The sequence below is a fragment of the Limanda limanda genome, chromosome 7 (genome assembly GCF_963576545.1).
Source record: "Limanda limanda chromosome 7, fLimLim1.1, whole genome shotgun sequence".
Classification (NCBI taxonomy): Eukaryota; Metazoa; Chordata; class Actinopteri; order Pleuronectiformes; family Pleuronectidae; genus Limanda; species Limanda limanda.
In genome coordinates, this window is record NC_083642.1 from 25,089,113 (window position 1) to 25,112,164 (window position 23,052).

Sequence of the window (23,052 nt, forward strand, 5' to 3'; positions counted from 1 at the left end):
CAGCATACATTTTAATTAAATAATAATACAACTGCTTATATGTGTAGGAGACAAGCTGCCATTTGAGCACTCTACGACAGTTTTGCAACCAACACCCAAATGCTTCCTGTTTCACCAGCACGTGCACGCCTATTGTCTGTGCGTGGTCATGTGAGATGGACGGGGATTAAAACTGATATGTGGCCAGCGATCTGTTTTAGATCAATTACCTGGAGTAGTATGGATGTAGCCTAAGGAAGCTTTCCTCCAGTTGGTGTTGCTTCTCTCTCTTTGTGAAGATGCACAGACTTTGATCAGTGCTTCAGGGTGTGGTTCATGTCAGCTCTAAGTTGCACCGAGTTAACATGCAGTGTCCCAGAGGTCGACTAGGTCTGAAATCCACCGCAAAAAGGGCGGTCTCACTCTACACATGCATTCCTTATAAAAAAACATACGTATGTGGAATTAATAAGCCTGATGATTTACTATGCACAGATAATGAGAAGCCGTGGAAGGGAATATGAAGGCACCGATACATTTACATTTTTAACAGGTGTGGTAGGCAGTCAGGCTCACCGCACATGCACGTGGAATGACATATGCATGCACACATATACTGTGAGGATAGAGCAATAATACAGATGCATACTGTGAAATCACAATCCAATGACTCAATGTGTTGGATACACCTCCCCCATCATGGACACATGCTTCGCCTACCATGAACATAAAGGATGTTCAACATGCATTTTCAACATCAAAAGCTGGGCTGCTCCATCATAATTGCTTTCCCTTTATGAGTGGAGTGCACTGTGAATAATGAAATCCCACTGGTAATAGCAGGCACTAGTATATATATGTGTGTGTGTGTGTGTTTGTCTCTTATACATGCACACAAATCTGTACACATCACTATATATGCCCCCCCTCCCTCCCTCCCCACAGTATACTGGCAAAAGCCATATTCACAGCATGGTGCATGCGTACACATGCATATTAATGCCCCATTCTGCAACTCATTCACTCTCATTATGCTTCTCTACTGTAATGACAATTCCCTTTACACAGCTCATTGCAGAGGGAAATATACTTGAACAATCCATTGTAATACGTTTTCATACAAGCGTTTTTGGCTCTTTTCAGTTTGAATCCCATCCATAGTAACACACCTGAAAATGCATATCCCATGACTTAAATGTGCTGGTGTAAACACATACAGTAGGTGCTGGTGTGTGCTGGACACAGGAATAGTCTCAGATTGCTTAAATAATAGCTTGTTTCCTATACATGTAAACAGTTGCATCATTGAAAAACTCTGTAGCAGAGTTGATGCGTTTTCAAACGAAAACCCAGTGATGTGGATGTAGCCTTAGTCACAATCATCGCTAAAATTATATCCAATATTTTGATATCTTTGCCCTGGAGATGTGTGTTTACGTTTATTTAATCAAATTTAACAATTCACACTAACTCATCATCATATACAACACATTAACCTATTACATTGAAGATAGATAATGAAGTTACAAGGAAATTTAATATGTAATTGAAATACATAGGATCAACAAAAATATTTTTGAGTGTGAAATATAAAATTCTTGCTCTTGCTTCTTGTTAAACTTTCTGCCTTCAGTCTGCTCTTCAGGAGGCGAAAACGCAGTTCAGGCCGACTGAGACTGACTTGGCCTGTTGAGGTTGTTCCACCTCTTCACCCAGAAAAGCTCTCTCATTATATGTTTACGATTGTTGTCCAACAGAATCACGAAATGACGTCTGAAGACTTTTGATACATTTGTCTGAAACTAGAGTCCGGCACCAGGTTGGGTACCCAGTAACAGTTTAAAAATATATCAACATTTGTAGATCTGGGCACGGGCAAAAATGAACTAAATGCAGCCGAGCAGCAGTGAGAAGTTCAGTATTTTTCTTATCTGGTGGAATCAGATATTAAATGAATGTGTCACATTGTAAATAACACAACATGTTAATAAAGTAAAAGGTCAGTCGCAAGAAAATATTTTATTATTTTACCAGCAGCCATCTAGCAATTATTCCAGTGGTGAATATGTTCTCAGCTGCTTTGCTGTATGTTTAAATTATGTCAGAAAGTGTTTGCTAGGCGAGTCGGGATAGAGAGTACAGGTGCTGCCACAACATACTTTTCTAAGATCAAAACTCAACCACCCCAAGGTGGAGAAACCCCATATGATGTGGGTGACTGTGTGTGTACCTTGTGTGTTTAAACACAGGTTATGGGTCCGGTCTGGTACAGAGCTTTGCAGGTCTGTCGCTGAAACTGACCATAATTGCCAGATAAGGAGGATTTGATTTTAATTCTCTGTGGTTATGGTCATTATAATTTCTGTTGACCATTACCCAGCAAACATGTCTGTATGCACCTACACCACTGTCTACAACAGTGGTCACCTTTTCAAGCCCAAGATCACATATTGATTCTGAACGTAAGCCGAGATCTACCACCCCATAATCTTCCCAAAAAAACACTTCAAAGGCTATTCCTTGAATATTGCCTTAAATATTACCATAATATCACTACTATACAGTATAAATCATTGCATCTGCCGCTCATGCAAATATTTCACAATAAATCTGGCTTTTTAAAACAAATAAACAGATTTATTTTTAAACATATACAGAAAGTGATGCAACCATTTATGTTTGTAAAATAAATTCATCAGATAAACATTAAAACTGAGGGGAAAGATCATTTTCTCTGTTTATTCTGCTCTGAACCACAATGTTTGTCTGTCTATGTCACAGACATATTCGCCAGCGTTTCACTTTCTGACTACATTAATTTGTTCTAACGGGGCTTTAAATGTTATCGCAAGAACTGAAGATTCTCATCTTTATACCTTAGTGTCCTGGTGTTCAGTAAAGTACATAACCTGACTTGTATACAAAGCAATGCAGCAGATATACCAGCAGCTCCGCCACCAGTAGCCTACATGCTGTCTGTGGGAACAACAGACAACTTTAATCATTTTTTTGAGGAATGGAAAATCCACCATAATAGCTACTGTGTCAGTGCATCTTAAAAAAATGCGTTTGACAGAAATAATAGTATTGTACACCAATGAGTCAATGTCTGTGAAGTGTAGACTAAAAGCCCTGAACCAAGGCATCCTGTGTTGAAAAATCAATACCACGAACCATGTTAGATATTTAACCTTTGAACCGTCATCATGATCCTCCTTCTCTTTGTGTCACACACACACACACACACACACACACACACACACACACACAGAGTAAATTAATGTCAACCCTTGTCGACCGGACCTGAGTGCATTGTGCTGATGTGCTCTACCTCACTGTAATATCAGGGAGCATGTCAGGTCCGGGGCTTAAGAGACTGAGAATAATCCTCCTTTAACCTTTTGATAGAAATGACAGAGGTAGACAACAGGGTGAAGCAAGGTAGAGAGGAGGAGGGGGAGGGAAAGACTGAACCAGAGATTGAGGACAAAATAGCATTTCATTGGAAGCGAACTCTTTGAAATTCATGACCACATAAAAATGTTTTTTTTAAATGTTTAATGTAAAAAAAATAAAATAACTGAGGTTACTCCAATTCTTTGAATTCAGTTCAGTTCAGAAGAATTCTGTGAGGGGATGTTAATAAACCACAGGTTTAGATAACAAGCCTGCAATGATTTGCTCTTATAGACAGTGGAGATATAAGCGAAGACACAGAGAATGCTCTTATCTGCTTGGCTTGATTCAGGACACAAACTGGATTTCAATTTTATGCACGGGGTCAGTTTATCCACAACGAGAAGTTCCATTGAAAACATTTGTTCTTGTCTTGTATGTCTCTGGAGGAGCTTCTGTAAAGTTTGAGAATTGAACCCTACTGATGTCATCAGCGTCACCTTGACTATTAACAGAGAACCTGCATTGGAAATTGGCAGCCCACATTGCAAAATTTTGTTGGCCCACATCCGGTTCACACCCTGGATTCATGATACATGGGCAGTCAACTCCAGTTTGCCAGATCTGGACCATTAATAGGCCATAGAAATACTGAAAAAGGAAGCCAAGCTATTCCAAACTGGTTTTGTGCTATTTGGGCCTGATTCACCATTTAACACACAAACCACTGCTGGTTCAAATCCAGATTACACCTTGTCGAGAGCACTGCATATTTGCCAAAAAATGCCCACATTTGTTTTGGGATAGTTTGTTTATTTGTTTATTTAAAGTGGTCAACCGCACGAAGGCCAGTAGTGCTGCATTATTGCCTGAAGTGACCGTATGCTATCTGGGACTGAGGAGTTACAACTAGTAGCATTTTTTGCATAATGGGAAATGAACGATCCAGCATTTTAAGATAAACTTTGTCTCAACAAGAACAAAGTTAAAGCAGCAGCTTAGAAGCATCTTGACTTCAGTGCAGTTTGCATCTGTACAAGATGCATTCGGTCCCAGTATTAAGAACTGTATGAACCCAGGGACTAACCCCCCAAAAGGCCTTTGAAGAAATGAGAACTGGCCAAAATGCTCTTACATCTCACTAGGATAGTGCAAGAGCACACACAAACACACAAGAAACAGACATAACATGACGATGTTTAAAACAGAAATTGTAACCACATTACGACCTTCTGACCGTCCGTCTTTCACAGTTGGTGTACAGCAGAATTGGAGAAACTAAGCTGTAGACTGTGACAAGCTCAAGCTATCATGCCTGCTACAGCTAATAAAAGCTGAACGCTGAAAAACAGCAAACATACCAACATAAATCAGTCAGACTGGATAGAAAACCCTCACAATGACACATCGTGAAATGGCTGACCGATGCTGCAGTTATATGAGGATGCTGGCGTTTTAACATCTTTTTAGTTCAGGCTTTTACGAACCATCCATCTATTCCAGTGGCATACATATTATATACATGGATTACCATTATTTATGTATTATACATATTTGCACGTATATAAATGTGTGTATCTACAAACAGAGGCTAGTCACACATTTTGAGGTCAGTTGAGGACAGCGTATCCTCAGGGCAAGCTTCTTCCCCTATTTGATGCATCTTACATGAATAATGCATTAAGGAAGGAAGTTGATGCTAAATGATCCAGACTTAATATATACTTTATGTGCCTAAGAGAAACTGCCTTTGTATGTTTATCAACTGACTACATGTCTCAGACGTGACAGTATGTGACGGCTCTGTGCAGGGTTAGGGTTAGGGTCCACCTCCCATTCGGAGGTGGAAGTTCTCTCTTATCTTGTGGATTATATCGAAATCAAACAGATGGACTGGCATCAATGGCAGAAACATCTCTGGTCCACAGAGGATCAATCATTATACCATTGTTGTTCTGCTGACATTTCTCATGAGGCACAATGACGTTCTATCAGTTAATGGACGTACACCGATTTGAATACAAAGACTTACTCATATTCACCATTTGATTGGTCAGGGAAAGGTCCCTGAACTCAGGTGCTGATACAGTTTAACACCTTATCAACAGGTCTCCATCTGATTGTTTGGTCCACACCACAGTTTAATTGACAGCTCCCTCGTCCAAAACGAACTAAAGGAGCAAACACAGTGAACAGAAAACAACAGGTAAAGTAAAGTTAAGCTGATGTCAAACATATTGTTTGTCTTTAACTCATGAAGATATTCGGGATATTCAGGATATTCTTTGGTCAGACGCATTCAAAACAACAGAAAAATCTCAGGTTAGGGGTGGTGCAGCAGGTTAGAGGCAGGACATAATGTATTGATTCACCTGTGGAGTTCATGTGAATTTATTTCCAGCACGTCAACACCGCGGTTGGCCCTTGCACCAAAACCTCTGTATCTTCTATGTGTAGCGCTTCTATTTTCATCTAATCATTTCTGTCAGTTGCATCTGTCCATGTTAAAAACATTTACTGATGGAGCCACTTGCTTTCTGTGGTCTCACTCAACTATTATTCAGAGTTTTTACTTGGGGGCTCACAGGAGAAACTTTGGAGAATGTCTAGAACCTTTGACCTGGTCATTAGCATTTTTTACAGCCCTCCGGATAGTTTCAGGCAATTATCTAGAGCTCAGTGTATGTCTGAAAGCAGTTTATGGTAGATATAGAGTTCAGCCCAGGCCTCAAATGTGTCGATAAATACATTTGCAAGGGAGACTAGTGGTGTTGTTTCATTTCAGTTATGGGTTGGAGTTAGTGTTAAAGTATTTCAGTCGCTACATTTCACTGAACTTCAGTGAATGAAAGGAAAAAATGAAGAGACTTTTGTGAATAAGCTGAAAGTTGAATGAAACTGAATTTTTTCAGAACCAAGGATGGCTTCCTCACATTGCTTCAGTGACTGTGAGATGCTTTTGCTGAGAGTATTTGCGGAATCTTTCTGTGTGCCTATGTGTTTTAAGTCTCAAGGTCTGATGTCACATAGAGTGAAGCATTCATACTTTTATCAATAGTGCTTTTCAAAGAATAAATCTACTTCCAACAGCAGCAGAAGAGGGTTAGTGATGTAACTGGCCTCAAGGTTTTTACATTTTCTTTAAGAACCATTGTAATTATCTCTCTCTACAGGTATTGATTCATTTAATTGTTCTAGTATGTTACTTGCAGAAAGCATTCTGTGGAGTGACAAGACTGTGTGCGGAGGTCACAACTAAATCTTTAAGTAGTTTGCAGCTTTTTCGGGGATCACAGAGAGCAAGGAGAGGGGTTAGCAAATGGTCAGACAGAAAGGGTCCCATCTTACTAGAAGTGTGATGAATTGTCATCTCACGTGTATTCCCATACACGGATATAAGAAGACTTGTTTTAAATAAGAGAGCTAAGATTTTAAAGGTTCATCAGACTCAAGAACACTACCCAGGAGATTATACACAAAGACAGGATTTCTATTGGACAAATGGACATTTTTGTCAAATGAAAATGAAACTAAAATGATGGCGGCACAAAAGGAAAAGCCCACCAATGTTTACGGGTTCATGAGTAACCATGAATTCATTAACCAAATTGTGTGGGAATTAATATCTCAATATAAGGTTCAAGGAATCACTAAATTTATACGGATCCATCCTCTGTGGACCAAGAATGCCTGTACTAAATCCATCCATCCATTATCCCCTCTGTACTTTGCAATCAAGCTACATTGCCACTATGGCTAAAAACACCAGAAACCTTCACACAGTGGAAATATCCACCTTCTAGACCTGGAAGATCCATCTGTCGAAGTAGATCTCAGAAGACGAGGGAACACGATCATTCAGTACAAACGAACAGCTACACACACTTCATTTCTATCACACCAGTCTACCCATGAGGTGTTAACACACTACCCACAGGGAGCAACAGAACATTAGAGCAACTGGGGACACCGGGAGGAAGACAAGATGAACCATGACATTCATCAGAAACCTTTAGATATGGGACCCATTTGGGGATTCAACATTAATGCTGTGTAGATGCAGTGTTCGCAGAACAGGAACTACAGATAAAACACCCCTTATTCTGAAGCAATAGTGTGCAAGCATCCAAGGTGGTTAACACTAGTGCAAATTTTATAGTCACACCAGACAAACAGCCTAACACTACATACACCACTTTTGATGTGTTACAGGGAAACAGCACATGGCTTCTATGCAATTAGCTAAATCGATTGTATCAGTGTTGATAATGGGTTTATATTGACATAACTGCCAATAGTGGTGCATCTAGAGCCATTCTGCCTACCATCTGTTGACACGTCAATAGCACTAGTGGGAGATATTGTCAGTGTCACAAAATCACAATCTGTCCAACTCAGAAGTAAAATCAGTGGGTGATGGAATGGTTTGTCCCACTTGGCTGCTTCTTGCTTTCTCTGTCAGTCAATGGGTTTGAGTGAATAGTCTTTCCCTCGTGGTGGATGGTTTTAGCTTTACTTTTTGACAGTCTTTTAATTTAATCTACACGGGCTTCCTGTCAGTCTGCTTGAAGGAAACAATGACACCTTTGTAGATCCCTGGTCAATATGGAGCAGCAAAGTCAAAGATCTTAATTGAATATTTGTTATGCTAACAAAACTCTATTAGTAGCAGCAGCACCCACAATTCATCACTACACCTGGCATTCTATTAGCTGGGAAATATTCTACGACAAATCCAAGTGCAGAAAAAAGAATCCAAGAGCAGAGAAATCCGAGAGCAGGCGCAGGCACGTGGAGAAGTGGTGAGATAGAGCACCAGCAGACCAAATCTGTGCAGAAGCAGGGTTCTATTTAAATGGGAGTGCAGGGTTTTGAGTGAGAGCATTACAAAAACTGAATGTGAAATCAATAAGTCCTGCTCTCAAAGTGAAAGAGAAGACTTTGAATAAAGAGAGAAAAACAAATCAGTGATTCAGTCATTCGTAGGGTCCAGAATCTCTCCTCTCTCCCTCTCCTCTCTTTGTAAAGTGGTTCAAAGCCGAGCGGCTTGCAGCGTTGACTCGACTCGTTTTTATGTTTTCCATCGAGACCGAATCAAAGTGCTGCTACTTAAACGTGGGGAAAATTCATCTTCTAATCCTTTTGCACAGATTTGACCCGATACCATCTGCAGTCCTCAGAGATCAAAGTTTGATCCTGCATCGATGAATTATACATGGTCAGACATGTGGCGTGTCAGGGGTTATTCATGTATGTAAGCAATGGAGATCCACTGGGTTAGCACAGGCAGCCCGGACGCAAAGCTCTCCAGCATTTGCACTTCAGAATGTTTACGCTGAGATTTTGATCAGATGAGCTTGTTTAACTTCCAACTGAAGATTGATAAAACCCTGCCTTGTGCACATATTGAAATGAATCTATTTGTAGATATGTCATTAATAAACTGAAAGGAAAGTGTTGTAGGTCATTCAATAATAGAAAAATACAACAGAAGCAGCAAGGTTGAATGACAAGTGCAACGGTTTTCAGTTTTGTACTGAAAAGGAATATTCATCTTTCATTCATTTAATTTTTTCTTTTAACCAAAATGATTTGTTTTTGTTCTTGCCTCAGGAATTTGATTGTTTTCTTCTTTTCTCTTTTACAGCAGTTGATATGTTTGGCTTTGTGTGTTGTTATTTTAAAATGTCATTGGTTTTTGAAAACAGTGAAGAGCATTTTTTCATTATTGTTTCACATATTACAGACCATCTAGTATATCTATTGTATGAGGTGCTAATGAAAATAATCATTAGTTGCAATCCTGCCTTTGATCCACCCCTGTTTAACAGCATCTAGTAACAATATCTCATAGGTAAAGTCCTGACTGATTTATGCTATGATTCTGATAAACTATAAAGAAATCATCAACTTGAAGATTCTTAAATATTTATATGGACTAGACATTTATGGAACACTCAGGTGTGGTCAAAAACCAAGAGGTTGAGAATGAGTCTTTAAATAGATTAACGGCTTCAAAATATGGACAATTTAAAAGTTTTGACTCTGTTTTCTCTATGTAATCAAATTAAAATCTTGAAGCAAGATATCTGGATCTCAGTAATATGAAATGAAAGTCTTTCCTCCAATCATCTTCTGTTCAATAAACCATCAGAGACCAAGACGCCAGGAAGAAGAACCAAGAATAATGATGAGGAACAGGCTGGAAGAAAAAAAAAGATGCCACCTGTTTTGTGTAAGGAAATCCATCTGACGTCTATGTAAATCCATTTACACACTGCAGGATTAATTGCTTTGAGCAAAACATGTGAGCGTCCCCTGCACAAGAGGAAGAAGAGGGAGTGCTGGCACTTTTCCTCAGTGCCTCACTCTCCATGCAGGGCTTTCTCCTCCAAAATACTGTGGTTGGGAATGAAAGTATTGACCATGAAGCGTTTTCACCTGAGGCCACTCTGCATGATTTAAACGCTGGATGCTGCACATAATGAGAATTGCATGTAGATATTCACACACATATCGACAAACACACTTGGCAAAGGCAGTTAATCGTCATGGCCCACAGCGAAGCCTGCGGAAGCCGCCCCAAGTCAAACCTTTGCCCGCTGCTGTTGCTGTGACAGAGATTAGAGCTTCTCATATGTGCAAAATGCAAAAAAATAAAACGAAGAAGCTAATATAGCTCTGTAGCTCAAAGGCTACGCACGCTAGAAGCTATGGAAGCTACGCCAAATGTGTGGGCATGTGTTTTCAAGTAAGTGTTGTGTGTGAGCATATCGGAGTGTGTGTGGGCGAGAGAGGTGGAGGAAAAGAGCGAGAGAGAGAGAGCAGTGATAAAGAGAGGTAGAGGCTGAGGGGGCTGGGGGGGATCTGACAGCTCAGTTTAAACAGAGGCTCACACACTGTGCCCCCGGTGGGCAAGAGGAGTCTCTGTGAGCATGCATGGATGTGTGTGTGTGTGTGTGTGTGTGTGTGTGTGTGTGTGTGTGTGTGTGTGTGTGTGTGTGTGTGTGTGTGTGTGTGTGTGTGTGTGTGTGTGTGTGTGCGTGTGTGTGTGTGTGTGTAAAGCTTGAGTGGTGTTCTTTTTCTGTGTGTCAGCTCCATGGGGGGAAAGCCACATGCTAACTCCTCACGCACTGACCACTAACACGCTTTATTCATGTGTGTGTTTGTGCTTGAGATGTGCAACTCAGCTTTTCTGCTTGTCCTCATCTTGCACGACAACACGGGGAATCTAAATGAGCAGCGTTCAGTAGGAGAAGAGGGAGACATGATGAAATGGAAAGCTCAGGGTCCTGCAGATAAATTCATTCATTTTTTTCATCCAACAACAGGATGTTAACTTTTCCAAAAATATGTTTTTGTCTTGTATATCCTTCAGGTTAGAGCGATATGTTTGATTCATGTCTACAGACGTTTTATCATCCTATTTCCAATGTGACAGAACTGTCAGGATGAAATGAACCAGGGCGCTCATCCATCACAACTGATGACACAGGAGTAGCTGCTCTGTGTGCTGACAATTGACCATTTTTCACGACAGCACACTTCATTTTGCAGGAGCCTAGAGAACGTTATTTTTCAAAATTGTCCACCTCCCCAACCCCCCACCCAAAAAAGCAATCTTTCTAATGCGTCAGAGAAACGACACGGAAATGTGTTTGTCCCTTTAAGCTTTTCTCACGTTCATAAGGTAAACATGAAAAGTTGAAGCTACAGCTGTTCCTGTTGCTCAAAACATGGCACATTTCAGCATCTAGCGTAAACACAATAAGCGACGACCTTCAGCATGAGCACCAGGCTCTCGTGAGTGACGACAACTTGCATTTTGATTGGACAGAAATTCTACCCGAAAAGCCGACAGACACTCAGAGGACGCCTCCGTCTGCTCTCGTGTTCTTCGACGACGCAAATCACGCTGAAGTAGTCAGATGGGATTGATACAAGTGCTGGTGAAGGATGATCTTGGGGGGGGGGGGGGTGGAGGGGTGTAAAGACTAGTGGCAGAGAGCGATGATGCGAATGAAGGGGGGGAGGGGTAGAAATGAGCGATTGAAGAGGGTGTTTGTATGGAACAAATGGGGGGGTTGTGTGTATGTGTGTGCGATGTGCATACATGTGAGTGTGTATGAGTGCTCGTGTATGTGTGGTGGGGGTTGGGTTGTGTTTAAGAGGAAGGGGTGAGTGGGTGCGCGTGAGATAAATGGGCAGGGAGGCGTTATTGATGATAATTAATAGAAGACGAAGGCGATTTATGACCAGTCGCTTCCCATTTAGAAACACTGGGATGTCAGCGGCGCTTCTCCTCGTCCCGGTGAAGCCTCTCCACAGACCAGACAGAGGCCAGTGACAGGGCTTTCTAAAACAAACACATCTAAATTGGCCTTTTCAATGTAGTTTTTTTTTTTTTCTCCCAGTGCAGTCGTCCTTACCGCTCAGGATTTCATGGACACACTAAATACTTGCAAGGTCATTGACTGAAATCCACTCATTCGTTGTGATGGTGATGTGGTCTGCTGCTTTCTCTTCACCTTCTCATTTCCTCTGTGGCAGTTATCTCAATAGTTTAAAATATCAATCAATCAAATTGTATTTGTACATCCCATATTAACAAATCACAATTTGTCTCATAGGACTTTAACAAGATGTGAAATCCTCTGCTCTTAACCCTCAACAAGAGAGAGGACAAACTCCTCAAATGAATAAATACCCATTCAGATAATTTTCTCTTTTACAATTTCACTTGTTTCAGTTGAGTCATTATTTTGACAAAGCTTCTTCTGAATGTTAAATTTTTTTTTAAATCATGCTCCTTTAGAACAGATTTTAAAAACCAGGTTTACTAAGTCTTTATGTTCACATTACAGACGGACGCTGATCATAGTGGGCATGGAGGTGACTCAGAGAGCGCCTCCACCTGCACCAGGGGAGTGATCTGAGATCTGTTAGCTGATTACTCCTCAGGTTTAAAAGGCAGCAGCCGAGCTGCCACAGGGAGACACACACAGAGTGAGATGCATAAGAGAGACCCTGGAAGAAAGAGACTAAAGAAACTGCTGGCCACTTGAAGTTCAGTTGGTTGAATTCATGTTTGTTCCTGATAAAGTGAAAATAAAGATGCTGACAATCCACTGGTTTGTCTCTGGCTGTTGTTGGGAGACCCCGGGTGGCATCGTCAATAATCATCACACACAATCATCGTCAACATGGTGACAGTGTAAATCTTTTTTTATCCAACAAAGCAATACTCGTCTTCTCAGGCTGGATTATTCTCACAAACAAATTTGTACAATGTTGTCTGTGTTGATATGCAAGTCAATGGTAAATGGTTTGTATTTATGTAGAGTTTTTCTTGCCTTGCTTTTTACGGTTTAATAGTTTTTACCATTGATCCGTTCACCCACACACACACACACACACGTATGTGCAGCATTTCTCTATCATACATCCCTCACACAGTGATCAGGGGTAATTTGTGGTTCAGTATCTTGCCCAAGGTCGCTTCGGCACGCGGAATGGTGGAGATCAAATCACTGACCTTCTCGTCAGTGGACAACCCCCTCTCCCTCCTGAGCCACAGCTCGGGGGGGGCAACCACTTTCAGAACTGTTCTTCTTGAAGGCATCCATCCTGCAGTGCATATGAAAAGTGCCAGAAGTCGTTTGTTTGTAGAATAGCAACGAAAGTTCAAGTCCTTATCAGACTGTGCAACGGTTTCATATTGGAAACGTGTGTGTGTGTGTGTGTGTGTGTGTGTGTGTGTGTGTGTGTGTGTGGGGGGGGGGGTACTTGGGTGCAAAGCACGGCGTTCCCCTCACACATTTACAGCTGGTAGGTGTCCAGCACAAGCACAGTCTGATCTGCTGCCCACTGAGCAGCTTCATTGCAGTTTGTAATTATAGACCTTGCTCAAAAAGGCACTTGAGCTTGTGTTAATGTGGAAGAGCCAAGCTCGGCTTTTTCACTTTCAACAGCCGGACTCATGTCCTGACCTGGAATCCAGCTGGCAACTAACAATCTGTATGGGTACAGCTCTGGTACCAGGTTTAACCAGAACGTTATGAGTTGTGTGTTGCGGTTCAGGGTGTATAGTGGGTCATCCACTCACCAGAAGGTTGCTGGTTTGATCCTGTCTGTGTTCCAAAAGTCTCATCGAGCAAATTGAGCCCCTGATAACTACGTGGACAGTGTATGAATGTATAATGGAGAAAGTGAAGCACATGGATCTGTATGAATGTGACTTGTACTGTAAAGAGCTTTGAGTGGGTAATAAGACAGAAAATAAACATAAATAATGACATTTAATTATCAAACAGAGGTTAAAAAAGAGTTCCAGTAAATGATTTCCAATAGAAACTACAATCAGTGATTTTCACTCTGGGGAATGAATATTCATAACACACAAATATATATATATATATATATATATATATATATATATATATATATATACAGTATTTATTTTTTTATAGATATGAGCCCTTGATAGACCTTCTCCCCATCTCCGCACACTGAGCTGAACAAAGACGGAAACCCTCTAATGTGGTTGTCACAACCCACTGACTTGAATGTGTTTGAAATCAATAAGTTGTGTAGGAATGTATGTGTGAGTACATTAGAAGTGTTTATAGAAGTTATGAAGAGCCACAGTATAGCGCTGCAACAGTGGATCAATCCATTGATTTGTGAATCAACATAAAATTAAACGGCAACTGCTTCGATCAATTCATCGTCTCAAACCTATTCTCTGGTTCCTGCTTGAGTATTGTCACATTGTTTCAGTTAAATCTCACTGTGGGATGTGGATTGTGGAACAAGATATTTGAAGTCGTGACCATGGACTTTTCACCATTTTCTGAAATTTAAAAAAAAAGAATTGACAGATTATTTGAGGATGATGATAATTGCTGGTCATGGCCGGCTGCATTAATTGCAGGATGAAAAGACGGCCGTCACACAGACACAGAGAAGTGTGCGATATGCTAGTCGCTTAAATGGAGTTGAAGATACACACTTTCCTTTCTCTCCTCCAGACGTCACTGGACTGTGCTTAAGAGAATCCAGAGCAATGAGAGCTTCTTTGTTCAAACCTTTTATTCTCCATTATTGCCGCACATCTGGCAAGTGGCTGCATGAAATAGGCGGTTTTGTCGGATCTTGAAGGTTTTTATTTTATTGACATTTTTTAACACACTTACAAATATGGTTTCCTTATCACCTGAAGACTCCTTTTCTCTTTGCCCCATCAGCCCGTCTTTGAATATGTGAAAATGTTTCAACACGGCTTCAGAGGTTTGCTGTGAGATGAACAGTAACATTAGTGAGGAACAGAGCGTCCTGTCAGTTTTCCTCCTGAAACAAAATAACAGAACATGAACTCACTGTGTCTCTGCTGGCACTAAATGTCCAGACCTTGGTTACTTTGACCCCATTGCACGATCATTTTGATTCTTATCTTTGTAAATTATGTTCTGTGCTTGGGGAAAAAATCTTTTTTTCATGCTATGCTGTCATATGAGACAATGCAGACTTCTGAGTGGTGCAAGGTGGACAGACAGCACCTCATAAAGAGGAATTCTCCTGTTTCCATTCACTACGTTTTGATGTTGAGTGATATTCTCAAATCAAAATCTGTTTATTGAAGGATTTTCAATATATATAAGTGCAATGCTGAATGGACATTACAGAGACAGGAGGTAAACATGAGTACAACAATTGTTGTACACCAATGTGTCCAGACAGACATGAATTGGGCAATATAACTTCAGGAAACAAAAACAAAACACAAGGTAACAACAGAAAAAGAAAAACAGAAAAAAAACAAATGCAACGTCATACAGAAAAGAAAGAAAATATATTAAATAAAATCTTGAGTTGAGTGATATTCTTAAGACATTTAAGATATTCAGTGTGGTTGCCTCTAATTTTATGTTTTAACTTAAGGAGAAATTGTGGCTTTAAGATCTTGCACATGAAATCACGACTATGGGTTGGGCTTTTCCTGTCAGCATGTACAGTTTCACAGGCAGGTTGAGTGTATTTTTTCTGCACACGCATGTGATTCATGTGCTTGAGCGGCGTCACTGTAATTGAGATCTTTTAGCCACGAAGGACATTTTATGAGGGTGGTGGGGGTGGGGGCTGGTCAGAAAAGAGGGGCTGTATCTGCATCAGGGAGATTGTGAGGACTTGGCAATAAATGAACATGTGCCACCTGATCTACATCGTAACACCTGTCAGTGCCGTCGCCCGGCGTCAGACCCCGGCTTCACTCATCTTCAGATGTGCACGATCACTCAGAGGAGGATATTGAGGTTGAATTAAATGTGTGGAGCTGTCAGACTGGGGGAGACCATACATAAAGCTCATTTGACTGGGGTGTGGCAAACTGCACCGATGATTCCTGTGTGTGTGTGTGCTAGTGTGTGTGTGTGTCTGTGTCTGTCTCTGTGTGTGTGTGTGTGTGTGTGTGTGTGTGTGTGTGTGTGTGTGTGTGTGTGTGTGTGTGTGTGTGTGTGTGTGTGTGCATCCACGGTCAGCGGTTTGCTCTCCAAACTCCCCTGTCCCCATACATATAAATCTTCAGGCGTGGCGGGATGACAGAAAAGACTCTGTTGCCTGTGGAAAGATGGCCTTTCATGAATATATATGGAAAGAGCGTGCGTGTGTCTTTGCCAACTCACCATCACAAGTCGTCTCTCGCTGACATGATTGAGGAGCGGGTGCTTATGTGATGGCGGGTGGCGGCCCATCTGCCGTGGATAGGCTGACACACACACACACACGTGGAGAGCTGCACACTCGACATGCATAAATCGTGGACAGGGTGCGTGCACGTGGAGACACCGGAGGGAGAGGCTGGAACACGAGAGAGATCGGACTGGAGTCCCACACTCGGCGGCTCTCTCTCACACCCACATTTGCGATCACACTCGCATTACAGCTGCTGTCGAGAGGCATCGGCGTCATCCATCTTCCACCAGATCAGGGAGAGTGACAGATTGCTCCTCGGGCCGCCGCTCCCAGTGAGCAGATCACAGCAGGAGAGGATGGAGCCAACGAGCTGACCCCTCCACACCACCACACACACCCTGCACCCGGGCTCAACCTGCCTGTCCTTTATATCCAAAGCAGCATCTGGGGTCAAGTGCTGGGGAACTTAGGAGTCTGGTTTTCAGCGGCCGGTAGGGTTGCAAAGGGGCGGAAACTTTCCGGAAACTTTCCATGGAAGCTCGGGAATTTTGGGAATTTTGAAAAAAAACAAACTTCGCAAATTAAATGCTGAGCAATAAAAACATCATTCAAAACTCTATTTTAAAGATTAATGGAATGCAGCACACGCTGCATGTTGAATTTCAACCCTCCACTGAATTCTTCCATCACATCACAGATAACTCCCAGCATCCTTCACACTACAGCAGGGCTATTGAGGCCTGCTGTAGAGTGCAGGACTAGTCAGGTACGTTTCGTTGATATTACTGGGGAAACATATTAGCATGCTGAATGAGGATTGTTCGACTATTCCAATTGTTTGGCTAACTATTTATATCTCTGGCATTGCATTAGTGTTTTTTTACAAACTTTTTTCTCATCTTATTCTACAGAACAATGCCACGTGCACTATCTCATGTGTGGAGACATTTCACCCCACCCAATGTAGAAGGAAAGGCTGTGTACATTTGCAAATACTGTGCAAAGACCTATGTTAAGAATGACACAACGATGCAGGAGCATATAGTCAAGTGCCCAAAGTTTCCTGAGGGCTCAAATCAGCCTATAACAAAACAAAATGTTTATATTTATGTCTGTATATGACAAGGTAAATACAGTTAGTATAAATTACCCACCACATTTCCAGTTTATTCCCGTATATTCCCGTTAATTCCCGTTAATTCCCATGGGAAGTTTCCAACTTTGAATATTCCCGGAATTTTGCAACCCTACTTAGGAGTCTGGTTATCAGCAGCCGGTGCTTTAAAAATGCTGTAGTCAGTTAGCAGCCCAGATTTTGACATCACTGAGATTTGTTTCCGCAGACGGAGAAAGCTTTGAATAATAAGCAGTGATGTTGCTTCGCTACAGACAGACAGAAAAAGTGAAATTGACTTTGAAGCAAATTTACTCCTGCCTGATGAAAAGGCTGAGAAGCTCTTAATATGTAAATATTGTTCATTTTCTATGTTTTAAGGTGGAGTCAGGGAAAATGGGAAACAACTGTTAATATTTGAAAACAAAGACCCCCCTCCCTCTTGTTATTTCGTGTTTCCTCTTGGGTGAGCTGCAGTCTGTGGTGTGTCAGTACTTAGCATTCACTCTGAGACAGTAGTGTCTGTGTTTGTTATATGAAGCCATTTATCCAGGTCGTTCTCACATCCCTCAATAGAAAAAGAGGAATGGTCAAATTAAACAAACTTTAAAAACACAGATGCAAGCAAACAAATCTAAGAAATCCATGGTGATGATATATTAAATATAAAAAGCACATGTTTAAAGCAATGACCTTCTTCTGTGAAAGCTGATTCTGAAGCTTTGTAACAAACTTCTGTCAGTGTCATCTCTCCATCCACAGAACAACATGCACACTGATCCATGTATCTATTCACTCGTTCATCCTCAATCAGCCCATCTTCCTGTAATCGAGCCCCGAGCACTTCACTTGTATCGAGTGGATTCTCCAACTATTCACCTCTTTTTCTCCTCCTCCCTCTTAACTTCTGCTTCTTCTCCTCGTTTTCATTTCAAATCGATCTTTCCATTATTTCCATCCACTTTTGGACTTTTTCATTTTACCGAATCTCCTCATTCTTCTTTTTTTTTCATTTTGCTCGCCTATTTCCCTCGATTGATTCCCCCTTTACCATCTCTTTCCTTCCCTCTTCCTGCCACCTCTCCTCTCTCCATTCCTCTACCCACCCTCTTTTTTCTATCTATTATACTCTTTTCTAGCTCTTCTATCTTTCCGTGTGCTGGCTCTTTATAATAGCCTTCATCATTATCAATCAAATAATAATCACCCCATCCCTCATTCACTCCTTTAACCATTTTTACAGCAGAGTGATCCCTTCTCACTTCTCCATCACATTCCTTTTCTATTCCCTCTATCCCACCGCTACAAAGCCATCATCATCATCAGACTCCTCCTCATCTATCACTCCGAGCAGCCATCTTTCCTGCGTCGTCTCTCCATCTTTGCTCTTTGATGCAGTGCTCTCTTTCAACCATCGTCGCTCTCTTACTTCAACCCTTCACCTCCGAGCCATCATCGCCATCATCTGCTCCCCCACTCCTTCTCTTCACCCCTTGGGGAAGACGCTGCTGTCAGGTCGCCACGGCAACGACTCAAACACTGTTGCCGTGGCAGCCCTATCAGCTAATTGAGGCAATTATAACCATAAGCAGCAGCTGCTCTACCGTTCCATCCCCTCCCCCTCCTCCCTGGTTCCTCCTCTCTCTCCATCCCCTTCCCCCTTCACCTCCCATCCCTCCATCTTCATCTCCTTCTTTTTCAACCCTCCCCCACTCTGCCATGGCTCTCCAGTTCCTACTCGCGAAGCTCATCATCGAATGTTTCCTCTTCCACCTATTCTTTTTGAACTCCCTCTCTATCCTTCAACCTCTCTTTTCATTTTCACCTTTCAGAAACCAGTCTTCATATCCAGTCTTGTAACTTCCAGGAAACCTGGTCCTATGATTCAGTGTGAACTAAAAGGGAATCGACACGAGGCGTTGCTTAACGACTCGGCTCAAGCTGTCACTGCTGGTTTATGGCTGTTAAATGAATTCTGCAAACGTTTTTTTTCAGGATCAATGCCTCGGTGATGTTGTGTTTGTGGAGTTTGACTCTAGGCTCCTACACTGGGTGACAGGTGATGGAGTTTCAGACTGATAGAAAATCCTTCACTTTATTACGTTTGTGATTTCTCATAGAGGAAGAATTACAAACAGGTCTCTCCTCATGATCTATACCAGAGCTGATCAACGAGGCTTATCACATGGAGTTCTGCTTGTAAAGGAACATGCATGCAACAAGCTGTCATGTGCAAATGCACATGGCTGTTTAAAGTGTTATGGATGTCACTAGGTGCCATCAGGTGCCACCTGATGGCACCTAGTGAAAGGCTAGGTGCCAGAAAGGCTCTGCTGGGTGGTGTGTGTAGTATGCTAGCAGGTAGTGTTATTATAAATAGTTAACTCAGTAAGTTCTCCCTCTTGCCTCAGCCAGGTCACTATGTTTCACACTTTCCTGCATCTGTCTTTTTCAAACCAAAAGCCCATTTCAGGACATATAGGGCGGTCTGCCACTGAGGGATGTATGGTGTTTTGTCCCTTTCAAAGGCAAAAAACAACATTTTTAAATATACGTTTTTAATGACATTTGAGTTATGTCAGTTCTAGATAATCCAATCCAGTCCATGCTGAAAACAAGAATGGATTGTGCTGAGTATGAGCTGGATTATTATTTATATTGAATGTATCTAGTTTCCTAAGTAATCTATCTTTTTGGACTGCGTCACAATATTCATGTCCATCATCAGTTCATGTTAATGGAACCTTAACCTGTTCCTCCTTTCATTCACTGAGGAAGCACTTCAGGTGTCCCCCCCCCGCACCCACCAGGGACCACATGCACTGGTGTCACGGGATGGCGGGCTAGTGCAGAGTAAAGGGTGGAGCACACACATCAGCACAGATGGACACTCAAATTAAACAGTGTACATTCAAATGTGGACACATGGATGCACATGCTCATACTGTACATGAACACACACACACACACACACACATGCACACACCGAATTCCCTGGTGTGTGATAGCTGTGTAGCGTGTGATTCAGTGTGATTGCTTAGGGGCGACCGCTGGGCCCTCAGCTGAGAGGAAGGGCATTGACTCTTTCAAGATGTTTTATGTTATAAGGATATTTGCCTATGCAAATATTCAGGTTTATTAAAATAAGCTGTCTCACATCCCAACGTGGGGCGCTTGTAATAAATATCGGCCAGTGTTGTGTTACTTAATGAGTGTGAATAGTGCATGCTGAAAAAAAGCCATGGAAAAATCCACACCATTGGAAAAAAAACAAATGTCTGCATATTCATAGTAAGACAGATTCACTCTATAGATAAACACAGTTTTGTAACCTTATAAATCAAAATATATAATTTGTATAGTGTATATTTTTTCTTTTTCTGATCTATTTATCTATATATCGCTCTGTCTGTCTATCTCTCTATCTCTCTATCTATCTATATATCTATCTCTCTATCTATCCGTCTATCCGTCCATCCATCCATCCATCCATCTATCTATCTATCTATCTATCTATCTATCTATCTATCTATCTATCTATCTATCTATCTATCTATCTATCTATCTATCTATCTATCTATCTATCTATCTATCTATCTATCTATCTATCTATCTATCTATCTATCTATCTATCTATCTATCTATCTATCTATCTATCTATCTATCTATCTATCTATCTATCTATCTATCTATCTATCTATCTATCTATCTATCTATCTATCTATCTATCTATCTATCTATCTATCTATCTATCTATCTATCTATCTATCTATCTATCTATCTATCTATCTATCTATCTATCTATCTATCTATCTATCTATCTATCTATCTATCTATCTATCTATCTATCTATCTATCTATCTATCTATCTATCTATCTATCTATCTATCTATCTATCTATCTATCCTGCTAATATAGAAGTTATAGCAAAACATTACCTTTGCCTTTTTGCTCAGTTTTTTTCACATAATGCAGCTTTTAGCTTTTTCTGCTTCATCTTCACTCTCAGGATTAAAGTGCTCTTTTAAAAGTCAGCCTCTTGATTGCATTCCCATTTAACCAGGCTGAGGATTTACATGCTTCTCTTGAGATTTTGATCTATATGTGTGCGTGCGTGCGTGTACAAGATCACAAGGCATTGCTGAAGCAATTCAAAGAACTCAAAAGGGCAGAAAGATCGTGTGTTCTCTCTGAGCTTGTTTGTGAAACTACTGCTACTATAAAATCCAAAAGAAAGTTGTGGGCGGGGTGGAAGAACATGAGGCACGCATGTTTTGGTTGTTTGCACATAATTGTTCTCTTAATTAAAAAATGCATATTTTACTCAGATGCCCAAATGTGTGTGCATGTCTTTGTGGGCCACTGCTTATGTTTCACTTTGTGTTTTTCAGCACACGCAGCAGAATAAGGGAACTCTGATGCGTGAGCAAATGTATGCCAAACTTCTCATGTTAAGGAGCTGCTTGCATGCACACTCAAGTGACTCTCCAGGCCAATTACTGGGTTCCTGTGATGCGTGTTGAGGAGGGTACCCATGCCAGCATGTGGTAAATACATTGGCATGCCACACAAATGGAAGGCTAAATGTGCAGTGCTCTCTCTCTCTCTGTCTCTCTCTGAGGGTTGAGTGCAACAGGGGAGCTCTAAAAAGCTCAGGGAGGAAGTGTCACATCAACAGGGACTCTCTTCAGTGAAGGGCGCTTGGCTAAAACGAATAAAGGGAAAAAGATCAAACATAAATGTGAAGTCAGAGGGAAAAATCTAGTGTCAACACGCAAGGGTAAAAAAAGAAACACTTGATTTCTTATGTAATTTCGATATATAATTCACATACCGCAAATTCTGATGTGGTTTTATCCACAGTTCCACTGAGCGTGATTGACAACGCTCACAAAAAAACACAAATGTACATTCTTGGTTGAACAGTAAAGAATGCCTGTGAGGGAACATCAGCAGGAGACCTTTGAGTAACTGAGATTGATGAAGCTAGAAATCTCAGTAGGAGCGCTGTGCATGTGTGTGCGAAGCGTGACAGGGCGGGTAATGTGTGTTTGAAAGTGAAAAGAGAGAGAGAGACAGGGGGAAGTGTGCATATGAGTGGCTCTTGATCAGCAGTGGTCTTATCTACCTCGCACAGATGTATTTCCCTGCCTCTCTCTGTGTCTCCATTCAAGCTGCTGTCCGTGTGTGAGAGCGTGCCTGCATTTGCATGTGCATGAGCCGAAGCTTATATCTTTGGCCTCTCAGCTGGAAGGCACCCTATCACACGCAGAACACAATGCGGGGGAAAACGGCAGATCGGCTGCCTGTAGCGTTTCTGCTTTACGCTAGGATGATCTGAATTCAGCCAGATGTTACGGTAAAGGAGGCGCTCAGAATATGATATCACGACTTACTGTGCAAACATGCTGAGCTGGAGAGAGATACCCACATGCTGCTTTTCGGTGAGCAGTGAAATGAACACTATTCGTGTTGGAGGGAATTGTGTTTTCTAGAATTACTTTCTGGTTCTTTATCATATTACTCACAGGAGGCCCTTTATCCAAGCAAGTTTGTTTCTGTGTGAGGAATTTCATTACTTTACGTATAGCTGTGATGATTCTTGAGTTGGAGTTGTTCAAGTGCACATAATTGAACTTGTTTTGCTTTTTCTGGCACTGTCCTTCAGACCTCTTTGATGAGAGGTGAAACATTTTTACACAGATCACACAATTTTGAGATGAGCTGTTTTCAGATATGACAATAGTTGAAAATATGAAAAATCTACATTCTCCGCTGAGACATGTTCATAACCACAAGAAATTCTCTGGAGTGTTCAGGCGAACGGAGAGCATGATCCATGGTGTAATGTATGAATTCATCTTTGTATTCTC